Source organism: Anas acuta, chromosome Z (assembly GCF_963932015.1).
Source record: "Anas acuta chromosome Z, bAnaAcu1.1, whole genome shotgun sequence".
NCBI lineage: Eukaryota > Metazoa > Chordata > Aves > Anseriformes > Anatidae > Anas > Anas acuta.
The window spans coordinates 47,125,751-47,140,655 of record NC_089017.1 but is presented as its reverse complement, the minus strand read 5'-3'; the positions used below and the strand labels follow the sequence as shown (position 1 = coordinate 47,140,655).

The 14,905-nt window shown below is 44.9% G+C and overlaps 1 protein-coding gene across 3 annotated transcripts in view; it reads right to left on the bottom strand.

Moving 5' to 3' along the window:
- The window catches only part of ABCA1 (ATP binding cassette subfamily A member 1), a 91,302-nt gene extending 77,702 nt beyond the window's left edge, over positions 1–13,600 (bottom strand). For 2 of the 3 annotated variants that reach the window (XM_068668052.1, XM_068668054.1), the window contains exon 1: positions 13,439–13,600. The gene's annotated coding sequence lies outside the window, so the exon portion shown is untranslated. Of the gene's footprint in view, positions 1–4,393; positions 4,519–13,438 lie in introns of those variants that run through there. The other variant, XM_068668053.1, reaches the window with a different exon arrangement.
- Between the last annotated feature and the right edge of the window lie 1,305 nt (positions 13,601–14,905).

The window sequence follows — 14,905 nt, the reverse complement described above, 5'->3', positions numbered from 1 at the left end:
AACAAACTACTTCCTATTTTTTTCCAACAATTACAAAACCCCACAAATATAAGTGCCAGGGGAAGGATCAAGAGAGCAGGAAGGATCCTAAGGAGAGCCAATGAGACCTTTAATTCTGAATGGAAATACACACAATTCATAAAATCACAGAATTTCTTTGCTTTAATATCCTGCATAAAAGTAGAGTAAAATTTGAAGCCATCCAGAGGGTGTTTGAGCTAGTCACAGGGTATATCTGGTTTAATCCATGCCAGTGAAAATCCAGATGTTGGTGCTTTGCAATTGTAGGCAGCCCCCAGGATTCAAAATACAGAACTACTGCTCTATAGAGGTTGTAGGGTTCGCATTGCATTAGCACTCTGCAGTGAGATAAGGGCATATATGTGCTCACTTAACACACATCTCTGCTGATCAGCAGAAACCTGTGCAACTAGAAGGACTCAGCTATGCCTGCTTAGATTGCAGCTCTCCACAGTTTATCTAAACCTTATGGGGAACAGAGCAAATGCAAAGGCTTTCAAATCAGGCTAGTTAGTCTAGATACAAGTTTCAAGTTAGGAAAAAGATATTGATTTGTTACAACTGTACTGGAAGATCGGAAAATTTGTCCCAGATGTTGACCCTACTAGCTAAGTCTCTACATGAAGCCAAAGGGAAAGTCCTAACTCTGGATAGTTGCCAACTGCACAAAACTTGAAGCGTCTCCACTTGTACTTCTTCCCAGCCATGTTGGGATGACAGCTTCAGAGACACATCTTTGCCCCAGTATCTCTTACAGAGTGGGCTACACAGGTTTTGTTGGTGCCTAGAGCTGTCTCTGATTCTGATCAACAGAGGCTGACTTATTTGGTTCACTGCTGATACAAGTTAACTAGGTCCACCTGAATTACTAATGCATCAAAATGCTCTGCAAGCTAAGAATCTCAGAGGAAAATGGGTTACCTCTCCTTCAGATGTTCTGGCTGTCAGAAAGTAAGAACTATAAAGCAGCAACACAGAAAACTGTGACAGACCCAACACTTCCCGCTCAAGGAGCTGAAGTCCACCTATATTTCCACTCCATACTAGCCTGGGAAGTTCAGCACAGCTGGGAAACCCAACTTGCCATTAATTACTGCAGTGCCAAATGCACAAGTACCAGCCAGTTTTCCTTTTGTGTTGCACTTATGTAAAACTTTCTGAGCCAACAGCAAGCATCAGTGATCACTCCTGACACTTACCCACAACCCTCTAAAAAAGCAATGCCATTTCTGTCTAGAACAGTGGGGATTTAAGCCTGCCAAGACTGGGCCTACCCTTTGAAAGTGCAATCTCTTGCTTCTGTAAATCTGTGCTCCGTGAGAGCAGGAACAATTTCCCCAGCTGTTAATAAGCAGCGCAACCTGGTTGTGTAGAGGTCTTTGCTGTAGACGTACACCTTGCACACCCAATCCTCTTCATTGTGTGAACACTGGAAGTTTTCCAGCAGAGGTAGGTATCCATGCACAGCAGTTTTAAGCCTAGGGGCAATAAACAGGTTTGCTTCTCTTCATCACCCAGCAATCTGCTTTTGTCTAGCTCTGCTTCAGCACTTCTCCACCTCTTCACCAACACATGCAACACCGCTGCATAGCTTAGGCAACATGGAGCACACCAGGGGAGGCTCAAATTGCCTATAGCTTTGGGATACACCTGGCAGCTGTCTGGTACCTCAGGTGCAAACTCTAACCACCATCTTACTACAAATAAACAGATACCATCAGAACGGGCTGTCTGATAATTGAAACAAGCAAATGGTGTTTGGAGTAATGTCCTGAATCCCACCACATGCCCTGTGCAACACAGATAGAGCAACGAGCATTCAGTTAACCATACAGCCAGGCAAAAGGATCAAAGGGTCACCTTACGTTTAACCAGCAAATAAATTCTGGGTATGCAGTATACAGACCTTCTTGCATGCCTTACCAACATGCCACTTAGACTTGCATACACTTAACGTGCTATTTACTGAGCATTCCAAATTTTCTCAACTCATGACAAAAAACACACAGGAGGAATGAAGCAAAGGCATCTAGATATTCCCCCATCTTTTGATAGTCTGCCTCACATCCTCTTCCCCAAGGGAAGCTTACCCTTCCAATTATAAAACAGCTGTTCAACCCACAGAAAACTGTGGGCACCAGAGGCAGGGCAGATCAGCCTGCGTGTACCTTCTGATCCAGCCTGGGGTTCCTCCTGCTTCGACCCTCAGAGAGCTCTAATAGTGGGTCAGGACCCTCTCTACCAGACCAAGCAGCCACAACAGCCACCTGCACAATTAAAGCACAAGAGCCCAAATGCTTGTCCCACAGACTGCCTTTGTATATGGCACTTCTCCCCACTGCAGAAACCCTGCAGAGGTTCCAGACCTGCAAGGCTGCAATTCCATCTCAGTGTGCAATTCAGAAAATTACTCCTAAGAGATAATTACACTATGGGGCAAGCTCTGAAAATGCTGACAACAAAATACACACTTTGACCAACCCTTTCTTTCTAGATCAGTGCTACCCCACTCTTTGGAAGTAGAACGGCTATTGAAAAGTCCATCAGCTGGTATGCCAAGAGTTTGCAGGTCCAATCAGTCTTAAACACAAAGCTATGTATTTTTACAGCTGTAGATTTTAAGAGGGGAAAAATGCTCAAGTGGCAGAGAACCAATTCCCTACCCCCATGCCTGGTGTCTGTACTAAATAAACATAAAACAGCCTTCAAAAGCAGCTTTCTGCAAACAATGCAGCTGTTTGCTTTCTTTTGGGGGCGAAAAAACCTTTTCCCTAGAGAAGAAATCACTATTTAGACAGTGAACAAAGCAAACTTATCAAACCTTATGAGACTGGAACATTTCAGGATTCTGGCAGCAGGCTACCTTCAAGGCTCCAGCACCGACTTAAACCCAGCCCTGGTCAGCAGAGCTAAAAGCTTTTTTTACCCATTGATGATGGTTCAGAGGCCTCCATGAAAGCAGTCAGTGGCTTCTGTCCCACCCTGTTGGTCAGATCTCCACATCATAAAAGCTACCATCATTGGCAGCACTCCACAGACCAACCAGCCAGGGGGAATATCAATCTAATATCTAGAGATGATGCCCTCTAAGAGAAAAGAAAATATTAGCTGCTGTACTGCTGCAGCCAGTCCTGTTCCTCTACAGTGAGCAAACCTGGTCTAGCACATTACTCTATCTCAGATGAAAAGCTGTAGATCTGCTTAATGCCATTAGCTTTTTTTACAAATATCTATCAAATCAAACAGCCACTGTTTGAAAGAAATGGGAAAAAAAAAAAAAAAAAAAAAAAAAAAAAAAAAAACCACGCCATTTTTGAGCAGAAACAGTCCTTTCAGGGAATGCTGAGAAATGGCTTAACATTTCATTTCCTTTAGGTAGGTTAAGCTGCATTTCGTGAAGCAAACAGTATCATGAGCCACGTCAACTCTGCAAAGCCCAGACCCAAGAGCAAAGTCCCCCAGTTCTCCATATGCCACCAAGCGAGAGCAGGTCCCCATGACGGCCACGAGCAACAATGGCAAGAGAGAAGTGTGTGCCTCAAGCATTGACATTTTGATTTAAACATGACAAACCATCGGAGAACTAGTAGCCCTTCTGTTTATTTGGTGAATAGAGGTGCAGAGTAAGTCAAGAGCTTAGAACGAAGCCAGTGTCTCCCTAATCAGGGTCTAACGTGCCCTTGCTCTGCAGGACACCTAGACCTAAGCTTCTGGTTTCTTCCCGCATAGTAGCTACAGCCAAGAGACTTACACAACCACATCCACCTCGTACAACCTGTGACTGTGCGAGGCAATAAGCAATTCTCAAGACACAAGCATTAATTCCCCTCCACCACAATATCCATGATTTCCAGAAAGGGATAAGCACTTTGCTTCTACACAACTTCAACAGGACTAAAGGAATTGGAAAAGCGGCATTAGTTACAATGCTGTTGAGATTAGGCTCAACAAAGAGCAGCTGAGGACAAATGCAAACAATTACTTATCCCACTGTGAGGGATCTAACTGGAGATAATCTCCACAGCAGAAACAGACAGTGCATGAAGAATCAGGAGTAAATGTCCATTCTAAAACCAAAATAATTCATGCAAAGTTTGCAAGACTAATAGGCGCAAATCTGACATTCACATCTCTAAAACCTTCAAGAAGTCAAAAAAAAATCATTAACTCTTGACTATGAAGTCAAAAAAACTCGTTACTATGAGTTAAAAACTACATAGACAAGAAGAGAAACTGCACCCAAACAATAATACTCTTCTAGGAATAACACCATTGCTCTTTTAAAGTCGCCCTTTACCTCAAACAGCCTGAACTATGTTACAACAAGATGCTATCAAAAATGTTAGCAGCATGGTCAGTTCAAGCAACTCACCCCGGGCCACAACCAAAGCATAAGCAGAGATGAGAATACAACTACCAGATGCCACACGTCTGTCTCCCAGTTTAAGCACTGCTAGACTCTGTAGCAATAGCGAGCAATGCAGGGTCAGCAGAGGAGGTATGAGCTTTGAACCTGCAGCCTGCTCTCTGGGACACAGGATCATTATCAGCAGAGCCACACAGACACTAAAACGCACGTCTTTCGTAACTTCCCAACAGAGGACTTCCATTTCTTTCCCATTTGCCAGAGGAATATCGGACAAAATTTCCCATTCCATCTAAAAATTCATTCAATGAGAAGTACTATCCTTCTCAGAATGACCCAGATCTCATCACAGGGTTTAATCTGACTGCTTATTGTTAACGATGTGATTGGAGAGCTTCTGGGTCAGCAGGCAAGGACTTAATTAGGACCACAAACAACAATATTTGGGTGGTGATTCTTGGCAAGATCCTCCACTAGTTTACATCACTTTACACATACTGACGACCTGGCTTTATGTTTGGTAATAAACAGGTTCTGGCCTTGTTCTCCAGCACTTACTAAGGCTGCAAGCAACTAGAACATTGTTTTCAACTTGGCCATCTGTCTGACCTCTGAATAACAACGATGCATATGACTGAAGCACTTTAAGATCTAGCTTTCATGGTAATAATCCACAACCAGTTTGACTCACTTCCCCCTGAGGAGCATGTCAAGTCTCCTAAAACCCTCTAAGGAGAGTGCCAAAGTATCAGTAGGCTGACTAAACATTCTCATGGAATTCCACCAGTGTCCAAACAAAACCAAGACACTGCATTTCACTTATCCACAGGGTCCTTAGGGCAGCATACACACAGCTACAAAACACCAAGTAAATGACTTCCCTTTGTTTAAGAGGGCTGAACCTCTTAAAGAAGAGACAGCTAGTAGAAAAGAACTGCTCCTTTTAAGAACAGCAGGACAAGAAAATAGCTACTCACAACCTGCATTAACTGCTGCTATTAAAACAATTAGTCCTGTAAAAGAGACTGGTACTGGGTTCTGCCTGCCACAGCATGAATTACAAGAGGAGAGGGAACCCTAGACCTTGTTCTGGCAGGAACTGTTACAAATAAAATGTGATGTTAGGGGCAGAAATCCAGCACCCCAAATATTTAGACAAAATTGAAAGGGGCTTCTAAAAGGTACCTAGCCTCAACGCTAGGAATGAACAGTTGGATTTTTCAAAAGCCAGCATATTAAGTGCTGAGTAGCTCAAAAAGACCAGCTATGAATCGCTGAGCAGAGATCGTTATGAAAGCCTGCGGCCAGAATGAATATCACAAGCACACAAACTGCTGGCCATGAACTCTTCAGATGATTTTGCTTCCTCTTTCTGACCAAGCTGAAGTCCCAAGGGGTATTTTTAGGGCACAGGTGGGCCTGTGCCTACCAACAAGAAACAATCCATAAGAGGTAGTTTGCAAAAGACCTGAGCACTAGCTTACAAAGTATTCCATAATATAAATTGGACTAGATTTTCCAAAGTCTGCAGTGCCTCCTTAGGCATTTACAGGAAGCCATGTTTTTCGACATGTTTTTAGAAGCTTCCCTTGTGACAGAGCATACCAAGCTCCTTTGAAAATCTGTCCCAGGTCACACAGGAGCAATGTCTTCCTACCAGAATGACCACAACAACTGGTTCTCCTTACTGCTAGCACATTCAGGAGGCTCACTGGTGAAAACAAGTGTGTTTCCCATGCAGTGGAAGAAGTCAGGCTTGCACGTGCCACAGTTGGACTGGCCCAAAGTAAGGCACATGCAAGAGATTGTGTCACGCACTACAGCAAGAGCAATTGCTTAAGTGTCAAGTATAACACTCAAATAGTCGTCTGTTTTACCAAAAAAAAAAAAACTTCCACTGGAACGTTGTGAAACACATGAAATATTTCAACTTTCCTATTACACTGGACATCCATACTCTCCCCACACACCAAAAAAAAAAAAAAAAAGAGGCTGAAATATAGTCCATTCTCTGGTGAAAACAAACAAAAAGACGATTTGCTTTATCACGGCCAATGTCCAAAAATCCATAGTCCATATTAGCTGATTTTTTTTTTTTTGGCTCTCATAGAATGAGCTCCTCTCTGTAGTGAGATCTAGAAATAATAGAACATCCTGCTAAAATAATAATTGCGACATTTGAGCTCAATTCATGCCATTAAGCTTTGATCTCTGAGCAACTATAGCATCGTCAGTACACAGCCTGCAAAAAGCTGTGTAACACAGCCTCAGTCACTTTTTCCAGCTGATGACGCATCCTATTTAAGGACGTTATCTTCTCAAATAGGAAAAAAGAGGAAGCATTTCATGTAGCAAAAGGTACCGTTTTCTGCATGACAGACACCTTCAGGGTGCGAGGAAAGACAAGGCACCCCCCAAGAAAGTCATCAGCCTACTCAACTTTTGGGAAAAGAAATTGGTGAGCTCAGGAGGTCTTAGGCAAGAAAACCTCTTCAGCCCCACTCCCTGCTCACTGAATCACTTTATCCACACAAAGCAGCTAGAGATCTGTCTTTAGAAAGTGTACACTGGATAAGTGCTCCACATTCCTACCCTGGAGTGGCTGAAGCACCACTGGGGTGTTTGTATCTTCTCTTGAGCAAAATCACCACACCTTGCAGTGTTGCCATCACCTTCATAAGGACTTTTTCGGAAGGCAATGTCTTCAAAGTCTTGTTTCTGTAGCTTGCTCTTGATCTTGGGAGAAGACAAGGTTACAAACAATCTTGGCCCAGCACAAGATTAAGCTGCAATCTGAGATGTTTGTCTGCCCTGTAACATCCAAATAAACTTTACTGTTATTTTCTTCATGATCTTTGCCATCTGGGAGCAGCATGTCGTGAACCAGCACATGTCCGGTAAGAAAGCAGAATGCAACGTGGCTCATACTGTGGGAAACATCCCAGAGGTATCTTTGGAATTCATTAGTGCAAGGAATAAACTGTCTGTGAAGCCTGGTACCTACACAACTGCACTGATATCTGTCACACAGGTATAAGTTACAGCAGACAAAACAAAAAAAGTTCTCTGAACTATGCAGAAAAGAATCAGCCAAGAAAAAGCCTCTAGCACAATGCAAGGAAATGACATTGTCAAAAAAAAAAAAAAAAAAACAGGTGGCAAAGGCAGTATTTTGCAACAGATGTCAGTTTGAACTGTTTGATCCTCGAAACCCTACAAGACACCGTCCCACAACATGACTTCAGCTCCCACATCACAAGCCACCCAACAATATGGATGTAGAAACTAGTAATTCACTAGAGATAATAAAGAGGTGTCCAAATGCTTTTGAACGTAATGAGCATTAGCTATGAAGAGGAATGAATTTCTGCTCAATCTTTGCAACTGATACGGCTTTCAATAACCACTTATCTCTAAGGTTATTCATAGAGGAATAAAAAATAATTGGCATAGATGATAAGAATGGAGGCAGCATGCCTGTTGCGGCAGGTGTGGCACCGGGCACCTCGCCGGGAGTGCTGCCAGAAAGTTGTGTGCAAAGCTTCCCCTTTTTGCCTGGTTCACAGAAACAAGTCGTTCTGCACATTTGTGTTCTTTAGCTCCAGCTGTACAACTCACACTCCTGCGGCTAAAGCTCCAATCCTTAGGGTCAACAAGACAGTTAGCAGACATGTAAAACACACAAAAGTATGCTTATTTTAATATAATACACATACTGATGTAACAGAGACAAGGATGACCGAATTTGTTCATATCCTAAGTTACATCTCTTCAAGCAAGATTCGGGACAGAGATCCATTAGTTTACTTGCACAGTTTCAAGGGACTAAATCCAGCAGTGAAGAGCTGTGGTCTACTCAAATTGAAGCAAAGGACTAACAATTCAAAAAAAACTTCAGGTAGGTGCAGAAGTGGCATTAAACACCCAAAGGGAGAGAGTAAGCTCGTAAAAGAAATGTAAACAAAATAGTTTGGCAAGTTGTTAATGGAAATGGGACCCAAGCCATACATTTTCTGTGGAGCTTAGGATATTCTTAATGATGCTGAGAAAGTTCCACTGGAGTCAAAGCACACTCCCACAGACAATCTAATTGGCTGCAATTATGTCTGGTTTTATATGTGAATACAACTGGGAAGAAAAGATACAGCTTTCTTTAGGATGAATATTTCAATATAGGTTTGTTAAAGCTGGTAAATTAGGTGGTAAGAATTGCTGCTCTAATTTAATAGGGTAAAGAACATCAAGAATACTTTAAAACAAATAATTTTGATAAAAAGCACATTGTCCAGTGATAGCACAAAGACTGAAATGCAAGATTAATTTAGTTTCATGAACAGAAAATGCTTTAAGAGAGGACTAGATTTTGAACTTGTGCTCCACTGCTGCTACTAGAAAGAAATGGCAATGTTTCTGCACATACAAAAGGTTGCTGCCATTTCATTGTTTGGGTGAGGGGAGGTTTTTGGTTTTGTTTTGTTTCATTTTTTAATACATTTAAATTTGGTCCTAACTCTGCTTAAACCATCAGCCACAACAAAATTACAATTATGGAAGCATAATCACAACATTGGTAAGAGGAGAAACAGGCATCAACATATCCTAAGAATATAAACATACCCCCCATGAATACATCTCTCAGACAAAACACATGTATGATTTTTGCTTGTTTCTTTTGAAGGCACAAGAACTCACCTGCAGAAGTACAAGCTATGTCTGAAAACATGGGCTTTACTACCTGGTTGCTGACATGAGCAACACAGCCGACAGTCTTTAAAAGCAGACACATTACAGTGCTGTAGCTGAGTAAAAATACACTTTTGCTTTTACCTTGCAGAATATAAGGTTTTGTGATCTCATATTTATAATGATATTAAGATCAATTAAGGGGAAACAGCAGCATGTCATCACAAGACAGGCTCTGTTGCTGGAAACCAGGTTATCCTGGTCCTGCTGTTGTCACCCAGACCGCCACCGCTGTTGCTCTGAGACCTTACACATGGCTTAATTTTGGCTTTTACTTACAGCCAAGAATGCTAATGAACATTAATTGCATAGCTTGCGTTCCAGCTCCCAGTAACAGCCTTTCACTGGGACATGGGCTAGTAAAACTGCAGAATGTTTCAGGGAGCCAAGCAAGTAGGCTGGTAGCTGGTTTTGGCCACTTTACCTTCCACGCAGCCCTGCCTGCTAGAAAGGAAGCCAGACCTCCAGAATGATCTCTGAACCATGTGGTCAGGGGCTCTGACTTTGTTTGCTCTTTCCCAAAGAACGACCTTGCTATCTAGCCCAAGCCAGAGCAGCTTTGGAAAGGCTCTTCTGCTCTCCTCTTTTTGCCTAATGCCAATTGTTCCCTAACAAAGTTAACACAACACAAACGGATCTCTTATTGGATTAGATTGAGCTCTGCTAAGCAACACTCCTCCAGAAAATAACAGAAGAGGAAAAAGGTCAGCTTGTATATGGATATTTATGCCTTTCAGACTGATGTACATTCTTCTTATAATCCACGATCAAGCCTTTTCACTAATAACCCAATAAATCTTAAGATCTGAATGCTCCTATTTTTCCTACAGTGTTAGCTTGTTGTGTCAGGAAAGCTGCATCAACAGTTTTCCATCCTACTCTGTCTCTCCCTCAGTCCTTGAGGCAAGCTCACATGTTTTCTGCCCTATGACAAGTGCTAAAAAAGACAGGTCTAGCTTTGCTGTTTTTTGTTCATTTGTTTGTTTTATTAGAAAAACAGATCTAAAAATAGGTAAGAGGGTATTCCAATCAGTAGTTCAAATCATAGTAATTTTTTCTGAGTCGTTCTGTATGACTTTCCTACAGCCAGTAGAAATAGAGGAGTATTTCCTACATTATAGGAAATATTTGTATTTTATTTTTGAATAATAGCAATCATCTTCTACAAGTAAGAATTTTACCATGTTATTTATGATCTTTATTCTTAATATCAGTAATTGCAACTGTGCTGGATAACCACACAGCAAGCTTTCAAGAATTCAGGATTCAAATCTTCAGCAGACATAAGAACTTCTACCATGTCAGTCCCTAGCTGCCTCAGATGAACTAGGAAAATCCAGCATATATGTGTGTGTGTGTGTTTTATTAAACAGCAGGTCCTGACTCTGGCCAGTCACAGCAGGAGTCATCAAGAATAAGCAGCCTAATAGAAACATGCTGGTGTTTGGTCAGCCATGGCCTCCGGACTTATTTCAGGATTTGGTGTGTTGCCCAGCCTAAAAGACCTATATAAACACCAAGGGTGCTTGCTCCAAGGTTACTTAAACAAAGGGGTAGTCTGGTTCCCTTTCTGCCCTGCTCCTGTCACCATCTTTGTGCTGGCACCAGCGTTCACGAACCCACACCAAACCCCTGAACACAGGATGCCGAAGCTAAAGTAAACATTTTCATCCCTTCTATCCCTCCGTGAAAGCACCCCCAGACCCAAAAGCTCAGAGAAAAATAATAATTTCAAGTTTGTTCACTGGTTGGTGAACACCAACACCAGCCCAGAGGGTGAAACTGATAGGGAGAGATGAGAGAACAGGCACTTGGGGGGAAGTTAACTGGGTCCATTACCAGCGCAGCTGCAGCCCTCAATTACTTTGGATTAAAGTTCTGAAGAAACCACACCCTAGGAAATGTTGTGCCTGCGTGGTGCAACACACGTGATAAACACTAGCAGCGCTGATCCCATTCTGCCACCGAGGGATGGGTTCGGGACCGATCCTCCTCCTGTTCTGGTTTGTGGGCACAATTCTGCCAGGTGAACTACCAGCGAGAAAACAGGCTCACAGAGAGGAAGGCAAGGGAGGACTCGCTTCCTGAGCTGTGTACACTAGATTCATCTTTGAGAATTTGCATTTTTAATAGTCATGCGTTTTCAATTTCTGTAGTTCAGCACTTCACCGGGAACCACTCTCACCTGCACTGCAACGGCAGGTGCTGAATTTGGTGCTAGGCAAGGTCTCCGCTCACGTCAATAGAGCTGAGCCACACGGGTTTTTGAAAACAAATTTGGCATGACAAAAAAGGTTAGCCAGCAGCTGCCTGTGGCAAACCCATTTATAAACACGCCTCTGTCTCGCTGGGTGAAAGGGACATTAAGTGATTTTCAATATACCTGCTTACACGACAGTCCAGCTGAACTTGGAAGAAATCTGGAATTTATATCTAAAGATTGCTGTAACTCCTGTAGACACCAAAACCTTACACAGAGCTGCACCCAAGGTGCTTGTTTCACACAAATAGCATACGGCTAATTGAACTTCAACAGTAATTTCTCAAGGGAAAGTTACTGTGAATGGCTGCAATGCTGGACCACTGCCCTGTAACAGCAAATGTGAGCCACTGTGATCTCTGGCAGCCCAAAGCCAGCACATACCCACCCATCTCTGCAGAACAACCATGGCGAGCACACTCCTGTCTTCTAAAGTGAGACACTCTCAACTTCAAAAGTTCAATTTAAGCTCTACCGCACAGCTCTTGTTTCCAGGCTGCAGACCTTTTATCCCCGGTTTGGAAAGAGCCAACTTCCAATTCTCACCATAATCAGCCCTAGTGCACTGTGACAACACGATCAACGCGGCACGGGTTGCGAGCGAAGGCATCAGACTCCTGCCTGTAGCTGCCCAGACCACACCAGATACATACAACTCCTGCCCAGACCACACCAGGTACAGATTGAGGTACCACATTTTACACACATGAAAGTTCAGATGGGCGCGATGAAGGGTGATGACCCAGGAGCAGCATTTACAGCTGACACATCAGCAACGCTGCAGCCCCAGGCAGCTCCCTGCGCGATGCTCCGGGAGAACCTGGGCACACGCTGCCACCCGTCCCTGGTGTGGATGTGAGGATGGAAACCTGTGCCAACCAGGACCAGACCAAAAACACATTCGCGCTGTGTGTTTATTACCCTAACCCCTTTCAAAACTGAGCGAGACTGCTCAGTTCGGAGAGCCTCGAGACAGCAAGCCGGACCATCTGTTGTTAATGGAACATCCCCAAGACGTGGCTGTTCCCTGCTGCACCAGCAGCAACCGATTTCCAAAGGCCACCTCCTAACGGGTTTGTAATGCATTAATCTATACCCATAATTTTGAAGATGGGCACCAATTCAGCTAAAAGTGCGAGCACGTTTTTATCCCCCTGGCTTTTGTAAGGTCTACTCCAACACACTAGAGATCAACTTCGACCCTCCAAGGAAGTTGATTACCCTTAAAATCTCCAAGCACAGCAGCTGGGGGTGGCGGGACAAACAGCTCATGTTCAAAACAGACAAAAATACTGTTTACTGTAAACTTTCGATTTACAGTCAGAGTATCTTTCCTCTGATAGACTGTATGCATCTGAGCAGTCAGGCACGTCCCGCGCTAGGCAGCAGTGTTTGTAAGAGGCTGATGGCAGCCTGTAACATAGCAGAGCGCAGACTTCACAACAGCCTGGCACGCAGGAGCGGGATGTGCCGCCTGCAACTCAGCCTCCTGCCCATCACAAAAAGCTGCGGGATCGATTTTTTTATTTTTACACTCCCGCTCATCCCAAGGCCCTCCCCGCCCCCCGACGTTTTATGGATTTCCCGTAGGTATGAAGGGGATGGAAACCCTTCCCGTTATCTTCTAGCAGCCCACCGGGGCTGGAAGGGACGGCGAGGCGAGCCCCCCTCCGCCAGCGCAGCCAACCCAGCGTCGCTTCGCTTAGGACGAGCTACAATAAAGTGATCACAAAAAAAAAAAAAAAAAAAAAAAAGTAATAATAATAAACAAACGCACAAGAGGGGAAGAAGAAAAAACAAGCCGCACTGTCCCCCTCCCAGTGCCCTGCCGTCCCGCAAGCCATCCTCCGCGCCTCGCTCCAGACACGCTGCGCGCAGCGAGAAACAAAAAGACCAAAAAAAAAAAAAATTAAAAAGGGGGTAAAAAAAAAAAAAAAGGACACATTCGCTTTCTTCCCCCCTCGCTCTGTGCCGGGGCTGCCTCCCCCGACAGCTGCCCGCATCACGGCTCGGCTCTGCGCATCCCCCCGACCGCCCTCCTCGCCTACCTCCCGGGCCGGGGGGCCCTGGGCAGCTGCCGTGGGTCCCGTCGGTCCCTCCGGGAGCCGAGCCGAGCCGAGCCGAGCCGAGCCGCCTTGCCCCTCCGCTCCGCCTCGCTCCGCTCCGGCCCCGACGCCGGCCCCGCTCCCGGGCGGCCGCGGCCCCGCAGCGCCTCTTATAGGGCGGCGGCGACCGCCCCTTCCAAGGCCGGGCAGCGCCGGGGCTTCTTTCTCCCGTCCCCTTTTTTCTCTTTCCCCCTTTACTTTTTTTTTGTTTGTTTGTTTCCTCTTGCATTTTTTTATTTTGCTTTTCTCCTTTATTCTTTCTTCTTTTTTTTTTTTTTTTTAATTTTATTTTTCCCCACTTTTTCTCTCCGGGGGAGGGGGTGAAGGAGAGGCGGGGACGCGGCGATTTGCATGAGGGCGTGCACGTTGCAGCCAAAAACAAAACAAACCTCGAGGCTCCGCCCGCACCGCACGGGTCCGCACAGCGCCTGCTGGCCCGGGACGGGCTGCCCACGGTGGGACACGGGTGGCGTGGGACCCCAGGGCGATAAGGGTGGAGGAGGCCCGGGGACCTCCGAGGAGGGTTGTCGCCGGCTGTGCCAGGTCCAGCAGCACCGGGACACCCCCCCACACCGTGGCTCTTCGTGGTGAGGAAGTGGGCGAGGAGCTGCGAAAGTTAGTGTGCTGCTACCTACCCAGAGACAACGATGAATTTGGACGAAATGGTTCGTGGTGAGACTGGGAACCACTCCCAAACCTTAAAAAAGCTCCTTCCTGACAGTGCCCAACTTCTCCAGCTTGGGACAAACACAAAGGGCAGCGTGTTGGAGCCCCCAGAGGAACAGCCTGCGCTCCTCGTCCTCCCCAGTGGGCTCCTCTCCCAGAAACACACCAGCCTGCGCATCACCCTTTCCAAAATTTTTGTCAGGAGCACCCAGAAACACTGCAATTCGGTCTGCAGAAGTGTAGCAGTGCATCTCCAGTGTGAATGAAAACATGTAACGCGCAAAAGACAGGCAACTCTAAATTATGGTTCCCACTACAGACATAATGCACTGCCATTGCTCATCTGCAGTGAAGTCATTGATGTTATTGTGCATGCTGTTAGTGCCTTGCTTTATTATGAGCAACCTGTATGATACATGGTTACTGAGGGAACTGTACGTTCCAGTTTCTTCACTTCTGTTTCGATTCTCAGCCTACAGCCATTGTATTTCTTCGAGGAGCGCAGAAATACAAGGACCTGAAAGCAAAACTCCAGAGAGCGCAGAGTGACTGTGATCTGAAATAATATTATCCACTGGAGTGTCATATATAGTAGTAAATATTCAGATTAATGGTGCAGACCCTTCTGCACTGAATAAACGCAGACACATTTGTTTCGGCAACAACCCAAGCTCCTTCCATCAGTCACCATCTTGCAGAGCAACTCAGGGATGGACAAAATAAAAACAGACCCATTTTCTGATC